The sequence below is a fragment of the Vanacampus margaritifer genome, chromosome 4 (assembly GCF_051991255.1).
Source record: "Vanacampus margaritifer isolate UIUO_Vmar chromosome 4, RoL_Vmar_1.0, whole genome shotgun sequence".
In the NCBI taxonomy this organism is placed as follows: Eukaryota; Metazoa; Chordata; class Actinopteri; order Syngnathiformes; family Syngnathidae; genus Vanacampus; species Vanacampus margaritifer.
Genome location: NC_135435.1, coordinates 17877266 through 17891153, shown reverse-complemented (window position 1 = coordinate 17891153; position 13888 = coordinate 17877266). Strand labels below are relative to the sequence as shown.

At 40.3% G+C, this 13888-nt stretch overlaps 1 protein-coding gene and 1 long non-coding RNA gene across 3 annotated transcripts in view; one reads left to right on the top strand and one right to left on the bottom strand.

The window, feature by feature from the left end:
- The window catches only part of LOC144050603 (uncharacterized), a 77841-nt gene that overhangs the window by 28510 nt on the left and 35443 nt on the right, over positions 1-13888 (bottom strand). Inside the window, exon 4 of one of the 2 annotated variants that reach the window (XR_013293881.1) lies at positions 2394-3583. The exons of the other annotated variant lie outside the window; for it this stretch is intronic. This is a non-coding gene — a long non-coding RNA (uncharacterized LOC144050603). Of the gene's footprint in view, positions 1-2393; positions 3584-13888 lie in introns of those variants that run through there. 2 annotated transcript variants of the gene reach the window in all.
- mafa (MAF bZIP transcription factor a) overlaps positions 1-13888 on the top strand; it is a 69427-nt gene that overhangs the window by 32266 nt on the left and 23273 nt on the right. The window lies entirely within an intron of this gene.

Genomic DNA, 13888 nt, shown 5'->3' with positions numbered 1-13888 from the left:
AGGTGCACCCATTTGATGGTGCGGTGCATCTCTTTGTGTTTAGAAACTACAAGCACAGCACTTTTCTTTTCTCACATTTTTCCCCTTTAATCTTTGCTGGGGTTGATACAATAAGTCTTCATAATCACTGGATCGCTGTCTTTTGACTTACTTGGGATGAATGAATGGGCTTAAACGAGTGGGGAAGAAAAGACAATTAAATTGAAAACAAAACAAGGCATAAGAAATGCCAATTTTGTTTTATAGGTTTTTCAGGGTAAATGTGCTCCCTTTGACCACTAGGGGCAGTGTGTGCAGGCGCTCTGTTGTGTCCCCTCTGCAGCGAGTACTCTCTCTGTTCCCATGTTGAGGGCACCTGAAATAATGCTGATTTGCACATTTCACATAAATCCTAACATTTCCCAAACAAAGCAATAAACATGTTTGTTTGCATTACTTAAACTACTGTTCTGTAGGTCAGCTAAACAGCAGTGTGTGTGTGTGCGTGCGTGTATCAAGCATCAAACAATTGTTTCTACACTTGTATTAGTGTTGATATTTCAGAATTTCCAGCCAATCAGCAATTAGTCGTGTGTGCGTCAGTTAAAAGAGTTACTCCACATTGGGTGGTTTTACTTGCTTTTGCATACAAATTGAAGCCTATATTTTGTAGATTTATGTGGTAGGATCATTAGATCAATTCTCTTTGTTTGTATTGATCAGGAAAGCTACTGCAACATGGATTCCCCCCCCCCTCCCCCTTTTATGTTCACTTTGAAGACCAGCTATTCTTTTTGCTTATCAAACAATTGCCTTATATTTATAAAATCAGAATGAGTAAGAATTTGATCCAGGATGTTGGTTGAACTCAAATTTGTTTGAATTCTGATAGATTTAAAAAAAAAAATGGTTTTAGGGTCATTTTGTTGCCATCCAAACACATTTTGTTGACATTGTTAACATTCATATACTGTACAATGCTACTCTGGCAGCTGGTGTTGCTATTAACATTTCTTGCAGAGCCACAAAAAAAACTAATTGTGTAAAGCCTAGTTATATGACAGTGACGATTTTACCTGAAAACTAATGATCTAACTATACATTGCATGTGGGGCCTGGAGTTTATTCTCAATGAATCAATTAGATCGCTGATCGGCCGAAAAATCCTGCTTGTGTAAAGCCTATCATAGACTAATTAGACAGGACGTATGGGATCATGTTGTGTATTGGCCATTATGATGCCCTAAGTTAAAATTCCAGGTCTCCATTCATGTGAATAAGAAATAAGTCACTGCAAGACCTGATCAAGCACTCCAAGAAACCCTCTTTTTGTTCTTTGCCCACTATTGCAACATGTTATTGTCCTGTTGACTCACATTCTTTCCGCTTCATTCATTTTCCTCCGTTGCTAAAACTTTGAGTAAATCACTTGCCAAAGTGAGGAGGTATCCTTATCCTATTTTTGTTATCTTGACACGCAGCCGTATGAGACAAGCATCAAACATGCAGCATCCTCACTTCACACAAGAAACCTCAAAAGGAGGGTGGGGGGAAAGCCCCCGGTGACATGGTCAGTGGGGTAAGCGTGTCCTGCATCATGGACTTGGCAGCTTTATGTGCCCTGGGGGACCATTAAGATACTGGCTTCCAGGACCTCAGCTGCTCCCAGAGTTGGGGTTAGAAAAGCATGAGGGACCAGTGACAGGATGCCTGTTTGTTCGGACCGCATTCTTATCTATGATGTGCCTACCCATGCAACAACAAGTGGGTCATCCAACTACTAAAGGCATAATGAAACGTAACCACTCTATAACGATATAAAATGGCATGCAATACCTAAACAGTACCTGTGAAAAGACAAATAAAAAGGAATGTTTTAAACATAAACAGCTATGTAGAAGTAGAGGTACACTTGACGAACAGATTACTTCCTGCTGTGCACGTACCTGTGGCATGTCACTGACAGATGGATGGGTCATTGTTTGTTTTAGCAGTGAAGTCTTTCCAGAAGGAAACTCTGTAATCACTATATCAGTGTTTAGACAGTTACTGTTTGGCCTAAAAGATACACATGCTTTTTGCCAAGTCAAAAGGACACGGATATTACCCAGGGCAAATACAGAGAAAAGGCCAAAGACGCTTTCTAGGAATCAGAATAAAAGAGGAAATGAATACATCAAGAATACATTTTATATTAACAGGCTTTCATTAAATGCCTGTTGTTTTTTTCTTCCGTGTGTATTTTTTCTCTCCGCATGACCTTGTTTTCATTGTGAGTATAGTGTCCCACTTGGCAAGAAGTTTAAGAAAGATTCAAAGAGATACTGTACCCCCTCACATTAAGGAGTTAATAAGATCAGGTATATAAGACTGGGACTAGATGAGCAGCACATAAAGGTTTAGACACAATGGGAACACTTGCAAACCTGTTTTTATTGAGATGACACTGATGAGGATCGAGGACCTCGACTTCACCGCCTGCGACGGTGGCACCGATAAACTCATACATATACGCTCAAGTTAAGTCTCCACTCAAAGTCAACATTTAACAAAATTGCCAAAATGCTGTTTGATGGAAACAGGACTATAGTAATCCACATGCAAACTTGGCAAAGACTGAAAGTACACCAGCAAAATATAACTTTCGAAACAATATTGTCAAGGTTTGAAACTCATGGCTATAGGAATAATAACATGGTGTGTTTCCCTGCTGTCATGACTAAAAGCCAACTGCCAAAGCGACAAAGGAGAAGACGTGAGTCAATAGAAGCCTCAGTGTTCGAGCTGTGCGCCGTTTTCTTCGAGGCATGAGCAAGTGTTCCCTTTACAACCTTTGACAGTAAAATGTGAATCATCCGGCATTTCATCATCATCATCATCACACTCTGCCTCCCTCAAGAACACAGCATGGGGGCTGTGACCGCTACGGCCCTGTTTTCTAGTAAGGTGTGAGCAATTTGTTATTTCACCTCGTTATCGCAAATCACCACCCTCTTTGCATCTGCAGCTGCTAAACACTGCGAAGTAAAAATACATCCATAACTTAAGCTACTTTTGCTTGGTTTTATCTAAATAAGATTTTGCAACTGTGTCAAAAGTACAAGAAAAGGCAAAAGCACAACTACCTTAACCACTGTGTTCCAACGAAAATCTGTGGTTTAGGTAGTCGCACTGAGGTTCACAATTGTGTGTGAGTGTATGCTAGAATGTGTTTAGGGTGTTTGGTCACATCTTGTGCAACTTTTAGCGAGGACAGAAGATAACATGGTTGGTCCTATGTGAAGTTTCTGTCACCACAAACAATGTCACTACTTTTCTGATCACCAGAAATTGAAACTGAAGGAAACAGCAACTCAGAAAGCTGCCTAGAAAATAATTAAGTGGGATTTTTTTTAGTAGTGTAATTGTGCAAATGTGTGTGTGTAGAAGAAGAAGAATCTTTAATGGTCAATCAGAAGAGATTTTCATAATTATTTTGTCAGCCAAGCGGTTCTTAACCTTGTTGGAGGTGTTGAACCCCACCAGACTCCTATCCACATTCAGCAAATGTGAAACCCAGGGGCAGCAGGTACAATGGAAACAGCAGAGGCCCCAGAATTGAACCCTGTGGAACACCATATGTTACGTTATACACGTGAATTCATATTGCACATATCTGCCTGACCCCTTTCTTTTTTTGCTGGACATTGTTCATATGAAGGGATTACAATAAGCATCACAACAGCCACAAGTCTGCACAGATAGGCCAAGCAATGTAGCGTGATCGCCTGCAGCCTCTAAACTAGATGTAAACTCTTATATCAAGACATAAAGTCTTATTGATCTTGTTCTGAGAATTATATACTACGTAAGAGCACAATTTTTAAGATACTTAACTTTGTTTTAAGATTATTTGTCTTATTTCTTACTTAGTTTTGTAAATCCTAAAATGTGTTAATTTTCATGCACAATAAGCTAAATGCCTTAAGAGTCTCTGCTTCTTGACCTCCACCGAACAACTGAGACTGACTCATCCAACCTCTGTTTGCCTAAACATTGCTATAACTAAGTGTGTATTGAACTGCCCTTAATATGCTTTTCTCAAGCCCATAAAAAAATGTGTTAGATGAGAAGCATCCACACCAACACTGTCATGCTACACTTAAGAGAAAGAGCAAGCCGTCTTGCCCTGCAAAAAAGAAAACAATACTGAACCAAGTGCAGTTAGATCCACCTTAAGAAAAATGTCTGTATAGACAAAGTAGCAGCAATATAAAACCCTGAGAAAAGTTACGACTAAAATAAATCGGACTCAAAACTTTCCCTCCTCTGTCGCAGTGTTTCACATTACAACAGATGGTCAATAATGTGTGCAGCTTGTGGTGTTGAGCTGTTAGAGGTTGCAGGGGAAACGAAACTGAGATCAAAAGAAAACGTTCATTTATTTGTTTTTGCTTAAGAATTATTTGGGTGACTCCGGGAGAGCATGTAGTGTGCCTTCCACTTGGGTTGCATCTTACAATTGTAATTGTTTTCCATTTTCAAGTGATTATACGATATAAGCTGCACCTTCCAAGCATTGCAAAAAGGATGGTATCTGTTTCTGCTCCTTCCTGCAATTGCATCTATATCTCACCATAACCCTATCATAGTTATCAAGACTAGTATATCTGTCAGCCTCGCATGTGTGAAGCTTCCTGTTTAGTTTGTGTGACCGCTGCCACCGCCTCAGTGATCTCCTTTGGTTTCGTTAAAGGGAGACACAGCAAGCCAGTCCAAATTGTGATACTGGGCCACTAGAAATAAACAATGCATGACGGCGATATATTTGCTGCACTCCACGGGGGTGTATATTAGTCAAAGGTTTATATGAAAGAGATAGAGTTTAAGGATGTGAAGGAGATACAAAAAGCAGACCAGTGTCTAAGCACCATTGTCATCTGAATTAATAGAAGCACTGCTACGTCCATTAAGGTGAGGTGTTTGGAGAATAAATCATCTAACCTGTTCCTGTTCAAAGCCTTACCTTGTCAAAGCTAATCTAACCTACCTCTGCTGCTACCTCCCATGCCACCATGGGCCCCCCTCCTCCCTCCCCAAGTGAGCAAAGCCGTTTACAGCCTCAGGCAAGGGCTGGGGAACATAAGAGCAAAGTCACAGCAGAGCCGGAGACACCACCATTGTTTCCATGCAGGCTACACTATTTGCATCACACGGAGGGTCCCTCAATGTGACCCGAATAACTTCTTCCATTAGCGCTTGGTCACCTATCAGTTGAACTACTTTTCTTGGAATTTAAGAAAAAGACTATAGTCAAATTGTGAAAAGAAAGCAGTTTGAGGGGACCGATGTTGGAATGAACATGGATGAGAGCGGCCTTCTTTGTGTCTCCGCTGTGTCTGTCCACAGTGTGGTTTTCACCACAAGACACATCCTCTATTCTTCGGGGAACTATAAGGACAGCCTCCATGGCTGTACGGCCAAGCAACAAATAGACTCTGACCGCGACTAAGGAGTTTGGGGAAAAACCTACACACTGATGGTATCACAGGCGCAATTTCATGAAAGACTACTTCCATGCGATAGCTACACTCACAAGTTTGACTGTCAGTGTGAATGTAAGATGGTCCAGAAAAGAACTACAGTATTTTCAATTCCATTCCAGCCCCAATTATAAAAAGGCCGCATGAAAATGGCAAAAGAATTCAATGAGTTGTAAAGAACTTATTGGAGCCAAAAATGGCTTGCTCTATAGCTAATATATCTATAGTCTCCAAAACTAGCTAGTAGCATACAAGCTAACGCATGCAGCATTCAGGATGTTTGCAGTGAGCACTATTTACGACACTTTTACAGCACCAAAGTTTGCAATAACCGACCGAGATTCTACTATTGGTCACAACGCAACGCAAAATTCTATTTAAGGTAAGCCATTTCAAACTTAAAAGAACAAGTATTCTGTTATTACAGCAATGCGTATCCTGATAATTGTAATGTTTCCAAATAATTGAATGTCAAGCTTTGTAAAACGGTTTGGACACCATATATTGTCGATAAAGCGCTGTTAAGTCTTCTCCATAATTTACTAATTTGGTAAAATCGGATTTATTTTCCAGGATATACCTATGTCTTTCCTCGGAAATACGTCACAATAATTTGCAAATCCAACCTGAATTTCTTCGCTGATGTAAGCACGATTAGTTAATCGAGATTTTAGGAGCGAAACGAGCCCCTAGTTTGTACTATTAGCTTAAGTATGCACCTATGTTTAGAGCATTATTCAGTGACTGACAGTGCTGGATAAGGGATAGTGTGTCTGGCCACAGTGCAAGCACGGCTGGAGGTGATGAATGGCAGAAACCTGATCCAGAGACCAGTGACACCTCTAACTCTGATGGAGTTCAAACTCAATGCTTTTCTATTTTTCATGGAAAAGTCTTGATATGCTCGAGCTCCAAGTTACATACATTTGTAGATTTTATAGTTTAATACTACTGTCTAATGGAGACAAACTGAACCGCTTGCTCAAAGCGTGGCTTTTGATGACTTGATGATTGACGTTTGCTTTGCTGTCAATCACACTTCCATCACAAATGAAATCTGCCATCTGTTTGCCGCCTCTCCTTGATAGCTGCTTTCAGTTTCTATTATTCCCAAAGCTACTGCTATTCAAAATTCCTGTTGGGCCAAAATAACCTTAGCATTCTTTACGTTCTGGAATATTTATTGAAAGTTTATTTTTATCAGTATTTTATTGCTACTCTTGTGCAAATAAGGCCCCAATAGAGCGTCTAGCCCCTGCCCTTGCAGTAATGGCAATGTAAACATGGGAAAGTAATTTGAATTCTAACAAAGTGGAGATTAGCGGGTGACAGTTTGTGGCATGGATGATTATTTCTAAAATAATCCTGCTTTGATATGCATCTGCGGCCCGGCAGGAATTTTCAATTTGTTTTCCCATTGCTGCATGTAAACAAGCTCTAGTGTCTCCTTATCATGGCGTCGCATGGACGTGGAAAATGCACAAGTCCTCAACCTCCCGCACCCCCTCCATCTTCCTCGTCTCTCCATCCTGCTTCTGGCAGGAGGAGTCCAAGCAGCGGTGCTTGTCTGGGTTTCAACAAGTCACTTTATCAGAAGCATGTAGCAGGTTTTATGTGCGTAGTTGCAAGTCATTTGCAAACATGAAGTCCTCACAACGGGCCTCCCTAAATGTGTTCTGCTTGAGGAATTTGGGCCATTCCCCTGTCTGAATGGGCAAATATGCAGCATGGCAGAATGGACTCCTCTGTGCCAAAGGAGCAATCCCAACTACAGGCCTGAGGCCTGTGATAAATGTTTACACTTTTGATTGTCAACTTGGGAGTTACGGAAAGAGCTGGATGCTTATTTGAATAACTTTCACAGAAAATTCACTTCAATTTAAAGTTACAGACTTCATCCCAAATATGGACGGAAACGCGTGCATTTTAAATGCATTTGGTGTTACGACCACACATGTGATTCGGCCCTCATTAAAAGTGATAGTAATGTATTTCACAAAGTGCCAAAGGTGGTAATGAAAAATCCAAAGTAAAAGGTTGGTATTTGTTCATGAGCATGGAAAGCCGGAGGGCTATTTATCACTCTCTGATTGACTGCTTTTGCCTGAAGCTAATCAGCATGTAGCTCGCTGTGTCTTAATGTTTATGGGGATTATAGGAGGATAAACATGGTAATCCCCAATGCGGTGCAGGACTTCCAATTATCACACCGCTTCACCAAAAATAAGGTCACCATAGATTTAACCTATTAATACAATATAAGCCAACCGACATCCCCTTTGCTAATTTTCACCAAAGTTACACCTGACTTTAAACAAGAACTTGGCTGGGAGTCAACGCTGATTCATCTCGGCAACAGTAGGTTGTGACTGGAGATGACGAGCTCGGGAAAGCTGCGGTCGCCGCCGTGACTGTGGGGGGCTTCATTACTGATAACAGGCAGAGGAAAATGTCTGGTCTATGCTGACAGTCTGGATCGATTCGGGGTGGATCATTTACACAGAGCGATCATTCCAGCCACACCCCAGTGCTCAGGTGGAGCCAGGGAGTGACTCATGTCATCACAGGGACTTGACAGCCCTGACTTCTGGGGCGTCCTTGTCACAGCCACTACCTGAGTTAGTTTGAACTTGGATGGCATGATCGATAAATTCATCAATTGTGTATGATCTGTAAAATAAGCTCAGTAGCCTACTGGTAGAGTGTCCGCCCTTAGACTGGGAGGTTGTGGGTTCAATCCCTGGCCGGGTCATACCAAAGACTCTAAAAATGGGACATATTTGCCTCCCTGCTTGACACTCAGCATTAAGGGTTGGAATTGGGGGGTTAGATCACCAATGATTCCCGAGTGCGGCCGCTGCTGCTGCTCACCGCTACCTCAGGGGATGGATCAAATGTGGAGAATGAATTTCGCCCCACTTAGGTGGGTGTGACAATCAGTGAATCTTAATCTTAAAATATAAAATAAAAACAGTGGTCCAAGCAACCATCCATTCTATAACCCTTATCCTGTTCAGGGCCACTGGTATGCCCACATGAAGCCTGGACTAAATGATTGAAGGTGCATTTTCCTGATCAATAATCAATCCAAGTTCATCAAATACCATCTTTAGTTTGAACCGTGTGTCACCTTTCATCAGCAACGTCGGTGCTGAAACAACTTTTTTCATGCCGTGTGATAACTTTACTTGATTGAAATGGCACTTAAAATAGCCCACCCGTTGTTGTTGGGTTTACAGTCAAGTTTAATGGTAGGGATTTGGTCAGTGTTTAACCTAAGTGGTACATGCTTCAATAGTCGAGCTGACTACCTCGTAAAACTGACATATTAACTTGCAGAGAGAGGTCTTGAGCATCAGGCAGTGGAATTTTGTTGTTGTTGCACATTTCACATTTTATTGTATCGCTTATTGACACGTCGGTTGTCACAGTGTAATGTTTAAATAGCAACACTCGTGTCTCACTATGTGTGACGAAAGAATGTTGGGAATGCACAGGCAGTGTATTGGAGACAAGCAGGAGGGTTCCTTCAAGCAATGTACCTGAAGTGTTTGTGTGTGTATGGCAACATTAAGCCACCTAATTAGCATTAAATTCAACTGTTAAGCGGTCAGTAAATAAAGCCCATCTCGGCAGAGTATATACACGTTGGCATTGTATGGCGTTACTTGGCTGTTGGCTTCCATGCTGTTCTAGCAAGATACAAAGCGAGTTTGCAAACTTGGATGCTGGACCCAAGAGTCGAACTCCCCAGAGAGCTTGGTTAGCTAGGATGAAGCAAGAACAACACAACGTGGACGGCTTTATAAGACGAAAACCAATAAAACACTAAATGTTCTGCCATTGGCCAGTGTATAGCTTTTTTAAACTAAAAAAGGAAAACCTTTCTGTAGGACTTATGCGTCAACACACTGGTGTACACGTTTTCAAATTAGTTCCATGTTTCCATTGAGTGTTGGCAATGTTCAATTGCTATCAATAATGATCAATAATGTAGCACAATTCCAATAACCCCAAACAATTCAAAACATTTCTTGAACGTGCATTCCCCACAAAATGGCTAATATCATTGACAAGTGTCAAATAAAAACATTGGATTAATGAGGGACTAATTTCAACGTGGTATATTGGACATTCTTGAAATCTTTCAAGATGCCTCCAGGTATATAAAAAAAAAAAAACTGTGGTAAAAATCCAAGGCAGGGAGCGATAACGAGAGAAAAAGAGGGTTTATCTTAGAAGCTCCGTGTGTGGCTTGACTCATGTCGACGTTGAGCCAGGTGAGGTTTCCACTTCCCCTTAATATTTGATAGTTTTCTTCAAAGAGGTCCTGCAGCACATACTCAAGTCTCAGTGTGGGTTTAAGATTTCGACTTCCTAACTGGTATCTTGGACCTGTCCAGTGGTATGCTTCACTGATCTACTTCCTCTCACAGTTTATCTCCCTGGAACAGTGACTACACAATGAACTAGGACACATGAGGCAAGGCGGTGTATCAGACTCCCAAACATATTTTTTAGCTTGGTTAGAAGATGTGCAGTTTATTGATAACCATTTTTATTTTATCAATGCGCTTTAAGTTGAACACTGTATTTTCTCATCTAATCTCCTTAAAACATTATATGCTGCAAATTATATTTGACAACTAGATTTAGCATTAAAGTCAAAGTGTAGACTAGAAAATAATCATCACATTTGCATGCATTATTTTTCTGCGGTATAGCATGTGACCAATTAGATTGATTACAAATCACAGTTTTCTAAGTAGCTCAATTGAAGGTTATATGATCTGTAAATGTCTATTGCTGCCACTCTTCACAGGTCACTATACAGGATTATTTCTCTGTGCCAGAGTAAAATCACAAATTACATGCTATGCTATGGTTACAAATTTGGAGCGAAAGACCACTGCCAACAGTCTCTCAAACCACACTCTCTACCTTATGTCGTCCATTGACTCGATCTCATTTGCTCCCAAAATGTATTTATAATTTTTTGGGGTTTTTTTTAAGCTGAAGAATACAGATGGCTTTGATGCAGCCTCTGAACTGCAGAGAACGGTGAAGCAATGGTCGTAATTACAAAAACGACCTGCAGGTGGAAGTAGAGTATAAGAGATCAACCAAGGCCATGTTGAAAACAAGCTGATTTCCCCAAAGTTCTAAACAGATTTGTGAATAGTGAGGAAATTTATCTGCATTCTAATGCTAATTGCTGCAAAACGGAAACAGACAGAAATACACTTTTTGTTTCCTGATGAAATAAGACACTCTAATCTTTCTTTTGGTAGGTTTCATGTTTTTATAGCAATAGAACACAATATTCTGTGGGCCTTGCAAAATCAGTCAAAATCCAGTTAAACAGCCAGGAGCGAAGGAGATTGCTTCAGTGAAAAAAGCTTGGAGTGAATGAGTTATGGACATCAGCTTCTTCCTTGACAATTATGCTATCTTTTTGTGGTTCTATAAAATAATAGGGTTAAGTATATTGAATATGGAGCTTCAAATCCAATACAGGGTCACAGTTTTTCTGTTGCAGCAAGCCAGTAGACATACAGAGCTCAATCGTTTGGGTTGTGCTGAAGAGTCACCAAATGTAAATTTTTCACAATTGTCCATTGAAGTTCTGTTCGGCCGGGGCGCTCAGTGTGTGGGGAGCCATGGCTACTGTAAATGTGCATGATGATCACACTGAGAAGCAAATCCTAGGGGTTGGCTTTGCAGACTGAACCAAGCTGTTTGACATTAACATGTCACATTTTCAAGTGTATACATAAGTTGAAAGAGAGAAAGAACATATACAGTACAGTATGTATGTATTCATAATCAGTGCCTAGTTACCATCAATGAGACTGAATTTTTGAGAGACAGATAAATCTGGTATTACTTGAACTGCAAAGCGAGAGAAGGGTATAAAGTTTCTAAACTCACCATACATATTATAAAACTGTAAAGTTACACTTTCTGATCTATGGCAGAAACGTTTTGAAGTGGCCGAGGCTGCCTCATTCGGTCGCTCAACATACAGTAGCTGAGTGGATGGCCGGTCTATTAACTATTTAGGTGCGCACAGAGATAGACGTGGTGGCAAGCATTTTGATGAAAAATAGCAAGTTGAATAGCTCCTGCTGGGATGACACTGGTTCAGATTAACATTGATATATTTCATATGCTATGATTTAGATGTCAACATCTGTCTTATTTTGTATCTGATTACACATATTTAAACACCCTTAACCAGATGTGTGGTGCATTGCCTCCATACAAGCAGTTTTTTTTCTTCTCCTCTCAATGTCCTCAGGTCTCGAGAATGAAAAAAATGCAACAAAGTCCAAATAGGTCTGAGTCAACACCAAAGGGTCCTTGCATTTCCCCTGAGGGACTGTTCGTCAATCCAGCGTTTATTTCTTGGGGATAGTGTTAATGAGGATCACGGCTTTTTTAAACTTGGAGAGGCACTGTCAAAAATCTGCTCCAAAACTCTGTGTGCTTGCCCGGGGACACTCTACCTTTGGGATGACAGATGGAAGAGTTTGAATATATTGCTGCTTCATTCAGTGTTGGTTCCTAAAATAGGGTTGTGGGCTAAGTAGGTACATGAGTAGGGATTGCTAAAGCAGTCACAGCTAAGCCTTGAATCTTGATACCATATGTGGCAAAAATTAATCATGTCTCTGGCAACAAATCTTTACAGTATTCTGCAGACATATCCAAATGTGAAGCAAGTTTTCAAACATCTCAGGCAAGATCAGATAATTGTAAAGTTTGTTTGCATCTTATTACAATTTTAAAACTAATCTGGATTCTTATGAGACTTCCCAGATGTCTTAGACCCATTAAATATGATCATTATTACATGTCTCTAAAAATATTAAAGTACGTACATTGCCTGTGTCAAAAGTTATTTCCCCAAGTTGTGAAGTTTACTTCTCACATTAGGTTCGTTTGAACTTCTTACTCTTAGTACAACAGGAAGCCATTTAGCACGCAAGCTCAACCATTGTTCCAGTCTGTTTCTTTCAAAAAGCATTTATGGCGAGTCTTAAGCGGTCTGCCAAGGCAGAAACAAAGATTTGTTGATCATTTGGTTCAGTTAAAATTGCACCCATGAGGTTTGCACACTTAGCACATGGAATAATTACAAACTAAGTGAGGCAAGAAAGGGTGCTGGAGGACGTCACTATGAGTGACGACATCAGCGTCACAAAGTCTAGTCAGGACAGGTAACTTCGGGGACACTGCAGCTTCGCATTTCGTTTTTCTCAGAAATGTTTCCAGTCAATCCAAAGCATATCCCCTCTCACCTTATCTGATTCTAAAAGCACGCCTTACTAAATGCTTGTGACTGACTCCGCTATTTTTAGAGACAACAAGTGTCCAAGTGTTGTGTTTCACAAGTAACTTGATGGTTGAATTTTGCGGAAAACTGTAGAGATAATGATTTGGCATATTTACTTATCACATAATAAAAATACAAACACAACATTTACGCAAGTATATATTATCAAGAGCTAAAATCAATAAGTGTGGTCAACCATAACTTTGATCAGTAACACACAGAAAAAATCTCTCTATGATAACATATATAGTACATAAGCAGCTTGCAAAAATGTTATTCTTATTTCTTTTTTTGGGGTAGGTGAGCAACTTAAATCAAAATGCAAAGCTTGATGACCGTGCTGCAGAGGCAAAGGTCACCTAGTTTAATTTGCATGCAAGGAGTATGACTAATTAACCTACAAATCTAAAGACAATGACCGTGATGTTCAAAGTCAAAATATACTGTAAGCTGGCCTTGCCAACTGTGAGTGTTACAGTGCTTTTGAATTATCATGGTATGCGTTCACACAGTATCACACATTTTGTCGGAAGCTGTAATATTCTGCACCACATCGTCATATGGACGTGATTGCCCCTTGACCTATCTTTCCCAGTCTTTTTCAATGCTTAAACTTAAGTCTGTTCCTTGACCCTTGCTGGTGTAAGCTGCTTTTGGGTAGTCAATGGACAGAAGTTAAAGTTAATTTCCATAGCACAATGTCAGAGTCACCAACGACTTACCATTAACAACAATGTGTGTGGGCAGTTGTAAGAGGATTAGAGCGACCAGATGTCTGAGTGTTTAGTTTGGGTTTTAGCTCAGACAGGTTCAGGTCCAACGGGCCTTTAAATACTGTACATTACTGTACTTCATTCAGGGAAAAACAAGGCTGAATTTCATATACTGTAGAGTCAACCTCACAGTTGTAACCCAACTGCTCATTAAAGTATTAAGTAACAGATTTTACTGTAAGTAGCTATGAAGCTTTGTTAGGTCCCCCTTATTTATTTTGTTTTATTTATTTATGTTTTTATCCAATATACTCAAGTGTTTATTGAAAAAGACA